The following is a 14,145-nucleotide window of genomic DNA, read 5'->3' on the forward strand; positions in this document are numbered from 1 at the left end:
CATATCCATACCTTGATGGTCCTTTTTTTCCCGTTTTTGACGTTGTGTATTATACGATCATCGTCTTAAATATTTAGAATCTGTAATGTCATTCCTATTTATGAATATATCATCTAAATTACGAAATGGAAAACATATTGGAAAATTAACGGATTTTATACTCTGTATATATTAAATATATCAAGGTATACTAAGTTTAGTCCCAAGTTTGTAACGCTTAAAAATATTGATGCTACGAACCAAATTTTGGTATAGGTATTTAAAAAATCAACTGATTAGCCCATTTTCGGTTGTCTGTCTGTCTGTCTGTCTGTCCGTCTGTGATCTCGATAGCTCAAAAACGAAAAGAGATTTCAAGCTGAAATTTTTTATCGCGTGCTTAGGACATAAAAAGTGAAATCGAATTTGTTACTCTATCACTCAGAAACTACTAAACGAATTTGGATGAAATTTGGAACACAGATAGGTGCTAGCCTGGATTAACGCATAGTTTTATCCCGATAGTATATTCCCGTGGGACAATTATTGCTGAACTTTTTTTTTGGTACTTTATAATACTTAACAGCTACTTACAATAATTACACGACAACTTAAAATTATTTCAGTTACATTATCAGCTATTATCATAAACTGACTGAATTTTCAAAAAAATTAGGGTTCCACACCAAAAAATTAAAATCCATAAAATTGTGAAAAAAAGGGATGATAAGTTAGATCAAGAAAAGTGAGGGCTATAACATGGTAGTCTTTATATTTCGAGTTGAAATTTCCCAGCAAAGCGGGCGCGAGTATCTGCTAGTATAAAAATCGTTTTCCCTCGAGTACAAGTTGGACAAATTCACTCGAGCTATTCAAGTAAAACCAAGACTCTAAACGTATCCTTAAAAGGCCCACTTCACTTAAGTAGTGGGCCTTCATCATTCAGAAAATTTGGATATATCAAATTTACATTAAAATCAGTGGCCCATTCGCTCAGTTGGTTAGAGCGTCGTGCTAATAACGCGAAGGTCGTGAGTTCGATCCTCCCATGGGCCAGAATATATTTATATTTTATTTATAAAAATTTAATACATTTATAAACGTTATAATTTTTTCGTTAAATTTAAAATGTATAGGATCAAATTTGACGCAATCATTTAAAACAATCAATCCAAATGAACCCCATGTTCAATCCAAAAATCAAATATATAAAAAGATCTAAAACCTATTAAAAATGATATTTTTTCAAAAAACAATTACAATAATTTCAAAATAAAATAAAGGATTTTGATCCACAATTGACGATTGAAAAGTTTACCCATCATTTTATAAAACTCACCTGACTAGTCGGTCGATCACAATAAACACTTACGACTGATAGAGTTAGCTATTATTTGTATTAGTCGCAGAAACGACACACTAAAAATGGTAAAAGTTTAAAAATTTGAACAGTAAGTCGAATTTGAATGCGATTTTCGGCATTTAATTCGTTAGAGCGTTCGAAAATTTTGTGAGCTAAATTGATATAAAAGACGATACTCGAAATAACCTATGTCTCAACTCGAAGTCCTCAAAAATTCATCCTTATATAATTTATAAGAAATTAAAAATATGCAATTTGCATAAATAATATGCATTTTAAATTAACCGTAATCAAACTAAATTCACAAATTTGTTTTTCGGGGGTATTCATTGAAAACCGACGTACTTGGGGCTCAGAATAATAATTTTATAATTGCATTTTAAATTAACCGTATATATTCTAAATTCACAATTCGGTTAATAGTAATGAAAATGATTCCCAACTTGTTACTCGCGGGTTTTTGGGTTCGTCGAACATGAATATCGCATCGAAATTGATCTCCGGAGTACCTGCTGCCCAAGGTAAACGGCATCCCTACCGTCTCCTGATGATTTTGGTATATTTTTACATAAATTTTAACTTTTTTCAAATTTCAATTTTCAAAACCGCATTCAAATCCGACTTACTGTTCAAATCGTTCTTTGACCGTTTTTAGTGTTTTGTTTCTGCGACTATATGATTTGTAAGAACAACCAACATAGATATATGGGCATCTAGTATTATAATAACACATAATTGTCCTGAAATAATTGAATCCGTGTGGTTTTAGGTATCATAGTCGACCACTATGTTCATAGTATACCTATAGAAGTATAGATACTGACCAGACCAAACATATTCAACCATAACCGGGTGTAAAGTTAATCATCTTATGACATATGAATGTACAGCGTGTATCATGGTTTGTGATGGACAAAATCAATCCTGATTTTACTCTCCTACGACTTGCGAAGAACTATCTATTGGCTCTTTCAGTAAGAGATGATTGATTTAAATTTGAATTATTTTTAAATTTTTATAAAATTTTAAACCCTGTATATATGAAATATATCAAAGTATACTAAGTTTAGTCTCAAGTTTGTAACGCTTAAAAATATTGATGCTACGAACTAAATTTTGGTATAAATATTTATAAAATCAATGAGTCCATTTCCGGTTACCTGTCTGTCCACGATAACTCAAAAACGAAAAGAGAAATCAAGCTGAAATTTTTATATCGTGTTAGGACGTAAAAAGTGAGGTCGATTCGTAAACGAGCAACATATTTCAATTTTGTCTGAGGACACATCTTGTAAGCCGTTAGAGATAGAACAAAAGTTTAAAAGTAAAAATTTCCCATACACAAAAATTAACAACTTTTGTTTGAAATATTTTTTCGTATAAAAGTTTGTTTTGTCGTGAGCTTCTAATTAGGGCAAAACTCAAGTTAGGTACTATTTTCTCCAAAACCTTAAAAGATAGGGAGTTAAAAATTTGAAGATGGCTTCCAATAGTGATTCTATTTATTATATTTTCATGATTATTTTTATTTTTTCAAATTTTTATTTAAAAAAATAATACAAGCACTGATATTCAAATCTATATATACAGAGTATTTTAACAATTATCTCACTGAATTGTTTATTTCCACTTATACTAATATAAATTCAATATATTCATAAACCATAATAAGTTTGAATTTATTAAATTTCCCATCTAATCAGTGGCCCATTAGCTCAGTTGGTTAGAGCGTCGTACTAATAACGCGAAGGTCGTGATTTCGATCCTCCCATGGGCCAAAATATACTTTTATTTTACTTCTAAAAATTCATTATATTTTGTAAACCATAATTATTCTGAATTTATGAATTTCGCAATATAATCAGTGGCCCATTAGCTCAGCTGGTTAGAGCGTCGTGCTAATAACGCGAAGGTCGTGACTTCGATCCTCCCATGGGCTAAAAAAATATTTTTACTTTACTTCTTGAAGTTCATTACAGTTTAAAAATCTTAATCAATCTGAATTTATTCAATTTATAGTAGAATCAGTGGCCCATTAGGTCAGTTGGTTAGAGCGTCGTGCTAATAACGCGAAGGTCGTGAGTTCGATCCTCCCATGGGCCAAAAAAATATTTTTATTTTACTTCTTGAAATTCATTACAGTTTAAAAATCATAATAAGTCTTTTATCTAATTTGCAGGATAGTCAGTGGCCCATTAGCTCAGTTGGTTAGAGCGTCGTGCTAATAACGCGAAGGTCGTGAGTTCGATCCTCCCATGGGCCAAGCAAAATTTTTAATTTTACTAAATTATAACATAAACTATTATTAATATTATTTGAACAATGTAATCAAATTTTATCCTCTCTCAAATAAAACAGAACAACATTAATACTACGCTACTGATTTTGAATAATACATATAATAAATAATAACATTGTGACTTCAGACTTCAGTTCGTATACCTATCAAACACCTATAATCATAGTATCAATTTTACAATTATACTTGAGCTGTTGGTAAGGGGGGAGGAACAGAATTGATACATCTTGGATATAGACTTATTCAGTTTTTTATTATTATAACAAAAAAATAAATAAATAAATAATACATATTACCTATATTATTTATTATGACGGAAATCTTATTATTTTATGGGAATACAACGACATTAAAATATAAGATATCAAAAAGTATCGGTTGATTGCTTTTGTCTCAATGCTTTAAAAGAATCTCAAAAACAAAGTTTTTATAAGGGTGAATTTTTGTTGACTTCGAATTGAGACTTAGTTATTGAAATAAATACCACGATACTCAAAATAAAATTGACTTGCACTTCGCTAAATATCGATATTTTGATTGAAACGCAACCATCGTCAGTAGCTTAATCTATTTTATAACATATTACAAACATCTAACCAACCGAGCTAATGGGCCACTGTTACTTTGCAATTTTTATGAATTCAGTCTTATTATAGTTTTTACAAAATGTAATGAATTTTAAGAAGTAAAATAAAAATATATTTTGGCCCGTGGGAGGATCGAACTCACGACCTTCGCGTTATTAGCACGACGCTCTAACCAACTGAGCTAATGGGCCACTGATTATCCTGCAAATTGGATAAATTTAGACTTATTTTGATTTTCAAAATGTAATAAATTTCAAGAAGTAAAATAAAAGTATATGTTGGCCCATGGGAGGATTGAACTCACGACCTTCGCGTTATTAGCACGACGCTCTAACCAACTGAGCTAATGGGCCACTGTTACCCTACAATTTTTATGAATTCAGTCTTATTATGATTTTTAGAAAATTAAAGTAACTTTTAGAAGTAAAAAAAATGAATTTTGGCCCATGGGAGGATCGAACTCACGACCTTCGCGTTATTAGCACGACGCTCTAACCAACTGAGCTAATGGGCCACTGATTATATTACAAAATTAATCAATTCAGAATAATTATGGTTTACAAAGAATGATGAAATTTCAGGAGTAAATTATTTTCTAAAAAAATATTCGATTTAATCTTAAATACAACACAACACCTGCAGTCATGAAAAAGAAAAACAAATCACCCAATTTTTCATCAATATTTACATTTTTTTTTTAAAGTTCACATATATTCATATTTAAAATATCACAAGGGTGTCATTTGAAATTAGTAAATGTAAATTAGGTAACATTTCATCCCCTTACTACTATACTCTCATTTCATTCTCATCTAGAACAAAGTCATCTACATCCCATATCCTATTTGGCTGTATAGTGTCATACAGCTAAGGAACTGACAAGAAAATTTATGAAAAAACCCCTTACTAATGGTTGATAAGTTAATAGGGAAAAGTAGTCATAACCGTACTCCTTAACTTTAAAGAATCAACATTTTTTTATTTTCTTTAAAAAAATTTTTTTAATCGATTAACTTTTGATTTGTTACAATTACACAATTAACCTAAATTGTAATGTTTATTTGATAAAAATTGCACAAGAAATGAATAAAAAATGCTTACGTGGGGAGAAGAGGGGGGGATCAAAAATCGCCAAAATATTGCTTGTATAATTAATGAATATCCCTAACCATGCGATCAAAATTTTTTGCTTAAAGTTATTCGACCGTCACATGATATCGGCCGTCATAATTTGTCTGTTTATTCTTAAAGTACTTCGGCCGTCACATGACTAGTAAAGACAGCAGCTAATTTATATTCATTGTATTTAAATTTAAGTTATGAATAAAAATAAAATAATATTTGTATCACGTAAATATTTTTTAATGCTTTAAAAATATCGTAAAAGATAAAATTTATACGTCAATTTGACTAGTTTTTGACGTTCAAACGTTATTTTATGTTTTATTTTTGGAAAACGCCGTAGGGTAATGTTTTTTTTGCATAAACAGAATCTGTGATAAATTTTCTTCATGGTGAAAGTTCTTTGAAGCTCAATCACCGATTAATTTTTGTACAATTAACATTATTATGAGTTCTTCCATAAGGTACTGTATTAAAATTCATAATTTTAAAATGAAATAATTCACAATTTTGGCCCGCAATAGGGCCCAAAACCTTGTTTATTGTGATCAAGGGACTTTGAACTATAATTAACCGCCAAAAAAATGAACATTCACCATACTTGCTTGAACAGTCGAACTGCTTTAATCATATTTGGGATCTAAAATTATCATTAAAGAAATAGGTATTGAAAAGGATTGAAATTTAAATTTGATCTCCTCCAAATGATCTCTCTTCCAACGATCCAAAACCGTTCCAACTCCGTTCCTCTGACATATACGCCTATAACAGAGGCCACCCACATCATTATTTGTTAATCTTTATTTAATCAGGTACAAACATATTTACAATTACATTATTGATGTGGGTGGAGTCGGCTACTTCGTTCTTATCCAAGCGACGACAATGTGATCAATTCTGCACTCCCATTAATTATAAATTGTTCACACTGCCGCTGCCTGGATTCGAACTCGCAACCTAAGTCTAAATAGTCCAACGTTCTAAGACAACGCCTTAGACCGCTCGGTCATTTAGAGATTTAGACTAATAACCGAACTCGGGATTTCTAACTAAGTGTAGAGGAAACAAAAGTTTTTATCTCCAACTAAACGCTTAAGATTTTTACTTGAAAATGCATGTCATCTCCTATGCTAATAGATTGCATACCATAACGGTTGTCAACGTTGGTAATATAACGTCTTATTTCTAAAGTAGTTACCATGCAAATCACAATTTTCAAAGACATAGAGCACTGAGAGAAGTATGATATGTATAATATACTCTTCTTATAATACCGCTTTCAAACTGTCAATATATTCATATATGAATATGAATATTGTAGAGCAGAACTTCATTGTATCAAAACAATATATCATCGTCTATATCAATATAAGGATCAATCCATAAAAATTTTTTGAACTTTGAACTTCATCCTGATTTTTAATAAATAAGAAAATAAAAAAATTACAAAAATTGGGTGAATTTAACGATCCAGTGGGTAGTTTTTGAAATATTTCCTAAAACACTGTACAAAAAGGTTCTTTTTTTCGAACGATTCGCGAGATTTTTCAAAAAAAAATACACCTAGCCAAATAAGTAGAATATTCTACGGCCACGGAAATCTTTAACGATTGAAAGACATATGGATTGAAGAAAATACTGCGAGCTAATTTGGAATGTGTTTTTATGATACATTGAACTCCTGATCTAATAGTTATAATATTATATTATACTTTAATCAGTAGTACCAACAACATAATCAGAAATACATATTGGAAATATTTCATATACCCAGATCTTCAAAAGTTTTATTCTATGAGACTTGTAGAAAATTTTTCTCGTAAATTACAATTTTTATACAAATTTTCAACAAATTAGATGCAGTTAAATTCTACTGAAAATATATTCATAAGATTTACAACATGGGTCCTACGGTTCAAGACCCAATTGACCTATGTTACTCATTTACGAATTCGACCACACTTTTTACGTCCTAAGCACGCTATAAAAATTTCAGCTTTATATCTCTTTTCGTCTATGAGTTTTCGTTTCGACAGACAGACGAACAGACAGACAGCCGGAAATGAATTAATTAGGTGATTTTATGAACCCCTATACCAAAATTTTGTTTCAGGCATCAATATAACTAAGTTTTACAAACTTGGGACTAAACCTTTTTAAATATAGACACATAATTTATGCTGAATGAGGTCTTCAATCTAGTGATGAGCAAAATTAGGCTCAATCTTACTGTATTGGTCTTGCAAATTTTTCAAGACCAAGACCTTATTTATATAAATCAAGATGGATAACCAAGACTAGAACTAATAATGTAAGGCCAATACTGTCTATATAATCATGGTCTTGGTATCACTCATCACTACTCTATTCAACATATCCGATATCGATTAATATTCGCTCTTTTTTTAAGTCAGAACCAATTCTGACTGATTTTGACTATAAAATGCAGTAAGTTTCTTACTGTTTTGAAACATTGTACTAAAATCGAAAATATATTAAGATACATGCAAAATTATTATTTAATACTACAATCTTCATCGAAATTTGATTAAACAAATATTAAATTACATTATTGACGCCCTCCTATATATACCGTTCAATTTATTCAATCTTCCCTTACATAATGTATATTTTAATAATATAAATAACTTCCTCACACCTATATACAAAGATGATATACGCAATATACGAACTTATCTTAAATAATTATTACTTTTATCATACTATATGTATTATTTAGCTGAGAAACAAACACAAAATCGTAACATTGTGCTGCCCTCATTTGATACTATAGATAAACTAGTTTAGTGTGTTAAATGTAGAGATAGGTGGCAGCATTTATTTTGCAATAATTTTCTTGTAAAATGTTACTGGCATGATAAATTATTTTTATTCCTTAGATGTATTTAAAAAAAAATGCGAGACATATCAAACACGAAAATTTATGAAATTTTAATTTTAATCACGGTAGGAATCATCAAGTACAAAAGATTGATTTTTCATTACGCAGGAAAATTTGATTCCATATGTAAAATGTAATGAGAATTTTGAAAAATATGACCCAAATTTAGTTGTAATACATACATACTTAGTTTATTATACCATGCATATATGTAATATGCAAGGTATATTAAGTTTAGTCCCAAGTTTGTAACGCTTAAAAATATTGATGTTACCAACAAAATTTTAGTATAGGTGTTCATAAAATCACCTAATTAGTCCATTACCGGTTGTCCGTCCGTCCGTCCGACTGTAGGCACGATAACTCAAAAACGAAAAAAGATATCAAGCTGAAATTCTTACAGCGTACTCAGGACGTAAAAAGTGAGGTCGAGTTCGTAAATGAGCAACATGGGTCAATTGGGTCTTGACTTATGGGTCCGTAGGATCCATCTTGTAAACCGTTAGAGATAGAACAAAAGTTTGAGTAAAAAATGTTCCTTATCCAAAAATAAACAACTTTTGTTTGAAACATTTTTTCGTAAACATCACTGTTTACCCGTGAGGGCGCAAATTAGGCATAAATTGTATAGTATGTATTATATAAATTGCATATGTATGTGCAATATAATAATCAACAATGTTTATGCATGGTATTTCAACAATTAACTCAGTCAATTGTTTGTTTTAACTTGTTAAAATTTAATAAAATTTGTCTCAAGACATTTTTACTTGAATCAAACATTTTAAAATTTTCTTCAATCGAGCAGAAATTTACTTAACGGCGAAAAAATTTCTTAGCATAAGAATTATTTTTGTTCCTTCAAAAACACGTCGTTTCCTTTTTTGAAAAGCAAAACATATTTTTAAGCCAATTAATGCATTTCCGTTTCTATGTGGAATGGAAATTTATTTTATTATTGTATGATAATTTTGATATTTTGTAAACCTATTTTTAACCTGAACTAAAAAAAGAGACGTTATAAGTTTGACCGCTATGTGTGTGTGTCTGTCTGTCTGTCTGTGGAATCGTAGTGCCTAAACGGATGAACCGATTTTGATTTTTTCGATTTTGTTTGAAAGGTAATTTAATAGAGAGTGTTCTTAGATATGTTTCAAATTCGAGCTTAGGGTTCCGTAACCGAAAAACTTGTCGGTGGCTTTTTAAATTTTGTAACTTTCACTCGTTTCTATACTTAAAAATTTAAATAAATATATTTCAAATAATTAAAAAATAAAATATTTCAGAACTGTCCAATTTACCTGAATTTGAAGAAAAGAATCAAAAAATCTATTGATTTACTGAGCTCTGGGGTATGTATATTGATATCAGAGGAAACAACTCGATTTCTAATCTAGTCCCCGATCTAATCTCCAGAGATTGTATCCCTATTTTAAGAGTGACACAAATTTTGAAAGATGAAAAACCATTTTTTTTTTAATTTGCAAGTAAATTAAAACAGTAAATAAATAAAGCTGGTTTTTCTTTCAAAACTTACATAAACTTCACACTACCCCACAATGTCTACCGTCTTTTTTTTTTATATAAAACTTTCTTCTACCTACTCAGAAAGAAAGTTGTCGATTAGTTTTTGTTAGGGGATGAATGTTATATATATTCTTAATCTAATTGGAATTATATAACCACAGAGCTTTCACTTTTGAAAGTTGTCACAAGCTATGAATGACAATTAGCTCAAAATCTTTGCTTTTGGTATTAAAAATATTACGTATCGATTTTTTATATTTGTGGCATAATTTTTTTAAAAAGCTTTCTTTCTGTGATTAAAAATATAAGATGTGCACTTTTAACACATTAAAACATATACTAGTTCGACCCAAACGAAATTCCAGACTAGAGAAATAATATATAAATGACATAAAATGTCAATAGTAATTTAATTTTTTTAATTTATAGGCAATTTTATTACAGATATGATATGCAAATTACATAATGAACAAAATTAAATCTTCGGTACATTTGTATACCATGAGAAAGTATATGTCCCATTAACAATGATTTTAGAATTTTTTGAATCATAATTTCTCTAGAAAAAACTATTCGCTCAGTCGCCAAATTAACTGATTTTTGAGTTTTTTGGGTCTCAATTATTCTAGAAAATGATTTATCCAAATCGGAGTCAAAAAAATGTTTTTTTTTGACTCCGATTTTTCTATTTGCTTATAGAATTTCTTCGTAAAAATCGGGAAAATGACAAAAAAAAATTTTGTATCGGAATTTAGTTTTAAGGGAAACTAATCTTTAAGGGTAATATTGACCCAAAAATTTAAAAATCGAGTTTCTTTAACGATTGAATTAGTAATTTTTTAGACTTTAGAAGCCCAAAATCTTGAATGGATGCTTGTTTTTCTGATTCTGGAACAGAAATTGCTTCAGGATATTACCCTTCGTTTACCATTTTGGGTGATATCTATCATCAGAGAAGCCCAAATTTTGTATTTCTTGGATCAAAAATATACTATAAAACGATTTTTATCGGTTTTTGAAAAGTTTCGAAAATTACAATAAAAATTTGAGATATTTCATCGAACTGTATCAAGTATTTTGTCCAGACTATTTGTTAATTATTTAAAAGAGTTGATTTCCTTACTTTTTGGAGCAGAAAACTACCCCGATTGACCCTCCTTTTTTAACGAAATTTAAATAACAATAGCCTCATTCGAAAAAATATCCCTACGCTCATGTCCATCAAAAAAGTGTAATTAATAATAAAAAAATAAATTTGAATATCACCAGAATTTCATTTTTATCTTGCTCCGTTTTCAAGTAAATATATTCTGACAGACTTTATGAATCATGGCGAGAAGCTCATTTAAAACCGTTTAAAGCAACACATAGCAAGATTAGTTATCTTGATACTGTAACACACTAAATGAAAAATGTTTAAAAGGAAATATAAATATCATACACAAATATAAGGGATGATGAAAATCTACCCTGAAGGGATGAAATAAATTAATGTACTTATATTTTTATACTCAACTTAAAAAAAAAATTTGTAAGAAAACTGTGCATAATATAATCTATTATTAATTCATTAAAAAGTGAAGTTTTTTTTATTTTTGATACAAAGTGGTTATTAAAATGGTCCTAATATCAGTCAAAAAACTAAATAAATACCATCATTAAGGTCGTATTTTCTCCTGCTTTTTATACCAAGGTATATCAAAGTATATTAAGTTTAGTCCCAAGTTTGTAACGCTTAAAAATATTGATATTACCCACAAAATTTTGGGACAGGTGTTCATAAAATCACCTAATTAGTCCATTTCTGGTTGTCCGTCTGTCTGTATGTCTGTCTTCATCGAGATAACTCAAAAATGAAAAGAGATATCACATGAAATTTTTATAGCGTGCTTAGGATGTTAAAAGTGAGGTCGAGTTTGTAAATGAGCAACAGAGGTCAAAGCCTTGCGTCCGTAGTTTAAATAGTTTAAATGTAAAAAATGTTCCTTATAAAAAAATAAACAACTTTTGTTTGAAAGATTTTTACGTAAACATCACTGTTTACCCGTGAGGGTTCAAATTATATGGTATGCATTATATGGGAATATCAATTAAGTGTGTGTGACATGTATGTATGTGTGACTACCTTTCCTTACTTACATGACGTAAAAAAACAAACGAATGCGTAATCAACACTGTCTATACATGGTATATAAACAATTAACTTAGTCAATTGTTTATTTTCACTTTTTATTAGAAGCTATTCATTCAAGTAGTTTTTCAATGTTTTGGGTAAAGTGAAAATAAACAACTGACTGAGTTAATTGTTGAAATATATTATGAAGACAGTGTTATGTATCAGTGTGTTATATAATTTTTAATAAATTAGAAAATTTTATAAAATAGATCCATTTATGCTTATCCTTCAATCGACATTTGTTTTCGTTTTTCGAAAATCTTTTAAACAATGTCGTTTTAAAGAAAATCGTTTTTCATTCTTTGAAAGTCTTTTATAAGACTCACTAGTCAAAGTTACCTACAAATTTTCTACTCTCTATCTTTTAATTTTGGAACATATATTTGAACTTTTGTCCTATTCTTTAGAGTTTACAAGATAGATCTTAAGATCTCAATTGACCGATTTTGTTCATTTACGAACTTAAAGTTACTTTTTATGCCCTGAGTACACGATATCACTTTTCGTTAATAAGTTCTCGAGTTGACGGACGGGCAAACACATCAACAAACGAGAATATTTCTAAGCGTTACAAACCTGGGACTAAGTTTAATATACTTTTACATAGTTCATATATACAGGGTATAAATCTAATGTACCTTGATTATTCTTTTTTTTTTCTAATAAGAAAGGGGCAGAGAAATCGCCACTACCAAAAAAAAACTTCTTTAATATTAACTCAATTCTCAGACAAATCTTCAACCCTCAATTTTGCATATCCATAGAGCTACGCATATTCTTCAAGACATGTAAGGATGCTTCAACGGAAGCCCATACTCCAGAACGGACATTTACTTTACACTAACTTCACCAATATATAGATTTTAAACCGTCATGTTCAATTTGGTACCCAAAGCCTAAAAAATCACGGAAATTTACGGTATTTTGGCAGAAAAAGGAGCTGGGAAATAAACACTTTATTTCATAATAGTAGTCCAATTTTACGAACCATACGGTAATAGTAACAATAATATTTATATTTTTATTTTTTAATGTTATATAAAAAGTTTTACTAATTGAATCTAAACATAATTTTATTTTCATACTTAATTCAAATCCTATTTATCATTATTTCAACAGTTTTTTTATGGAAGACAGGTGTGCCAACTTATAAAACTATGCCATTAATTTATTATACTTTTAAGTTAACAAATTTTATTGTTAGTTTTTATAATTATACGGGTCACTTATTTATGTGTACACGCAAAATGTAAAGAAAAAAAAAACATTATAATCTCATGACTTTTCTCGGAAAATATTTGAACATGAATGAAATTTGTAAATTTTTTGAAAAATACCTCGTCCATTCTTCTTTTATCGGAATTTTTGTTTGAAATTTCGAATATTTTGTATTTTTGTATTTGAGAGGGGCTTTTAAATTGTTTTTCCTCGCTCAATTACGAAAGTTTCATATTCTCATTTTATGCAAATATGGAAATGATAAACTCAAATCACATGTACGATTTCTTGTCGAATTCTCTTGAGAAACAACGTTTCTAGACTGATGTCACAGGTGAATCTGGAAAAAAAATATACATATTTTTATCGTCAAAATAAAGTTTCGAACGGTGTATTCGGTGGTTGGATAAGTCAATAATATTTATTATACATGTTTTTCACCATAAATTGCGTCTTATAAAAATAAAGTCTTGAGCACCGTAGCTTCATAACTAAGGTCATATTTCTCCCTCGTTAGACAATTTTTAATAAAATGGAATTTTAATCTTTTTTTGTTTTTGAACACATAAAAACTTTAAATAATGAGTCAGAAATACAAAAAAGCACTACCGAGGTTAGGTTAGGTTATATAGGCGGTCCACGAAGGACACACTTAGGCTATAGAGAACCTTTGTGATACCATATTTGTGTTTTACCACCTTTCCGCTAATAATTTCATTTATCAGCTCCTCAATTTCAGAGGTTGAGTGCACCTTCTTCATGCATATACCATGCACTACACCAGCCCATCACAACTTTTAATTGAATTAATTTTTGTTATGACGGCCGCGGCGGGAATCGAACGCGCTACCCTAGGCATCCGGAATTGGTTACACCTTAACCAACTGAACTTCTAGGGTTGACAGGCACTTTCTAAGTATAGTAAAATCTCATTAATCCTGAACTCTCAAAAACCATGCATAATAAATATCA

General features: G+C 29.8%; 6 non-coding genes across 6 annotated transcripts; 3 read left to right on the forward strand and 3 right to left on the reverse strand.

The window, feature by feature from the left end:
* The first annotated feature begins 961 nt into the window (after positions 1 to 961).
* On the forward strand, positions 962 to 1,035 carry Trnai-aau. Its single transcript has one exon. It is a non-coding gene; the product is annotated as a tRNA-Ile (tRNA).
* Positions 1,036 to 3,371: 2,336 nt separating this feature from the next.
* Positions 3,372 to 3,445, forward strand: Trnai-aau. Its single transcript has one exon. It is a non-coding gene; the product is annotated as a tRNA-Ile (tRNA).
* An 86-nt stretch (positions 3,446 to 3,531) lies between these two features.
* On the forward strand, positions 3,532 to 3,605 carry Trnai-aau. Its single transcript has one exon. It is a non-coding gene; the product is annotated as a tRNA-Ile (tRNA).
* A 740-nt stretch (positions 3,606 to 4,345) lies between these two features.
* On the reverse strand, positions 4,346 to 4,419 carry Trnai-aau. Its single transcript has one exon. It is a non-coding gene; the product is annotated as a tRNA-Ile (tRNA).
* An 88-nt stretch (positions 4,420 to 4,507) lies between these two features.
* Positions 4,508 to 4,581, reverse strand: Trnai-aau. The gene has a single exon. It is a non-coding gene; the product is annotated as a tRNA-Ile (tRNA).
* An 87-nt stretch (positions 4,582 to 4,668) lies between these two features.
* On the reverse strand, positions 4,669 to 4,742 carry Trnai-aau. The gene has a single exon. It is a non-coding gene; the product is annotated as a tRNA-Ile (tRNA).
* Positions 4,743 to 14,145: the final 9,403 nt, after the last annotated feature.

This window comes from Chrysoperla carnea, chromosome X, assembly GCF_905475395.1.
Source record: "Chrysoperla carnea chromosome X, inChrCarn1.1, whole genome shotgun sequence".
Taxonomy (NCBI): domain Eukaryota; kingdom Metazoa; phylum Arthropoda; class Insecta; order Neuroptera; family Chrysopidae; genus Chrysoperla; species Chrysoperla carnea.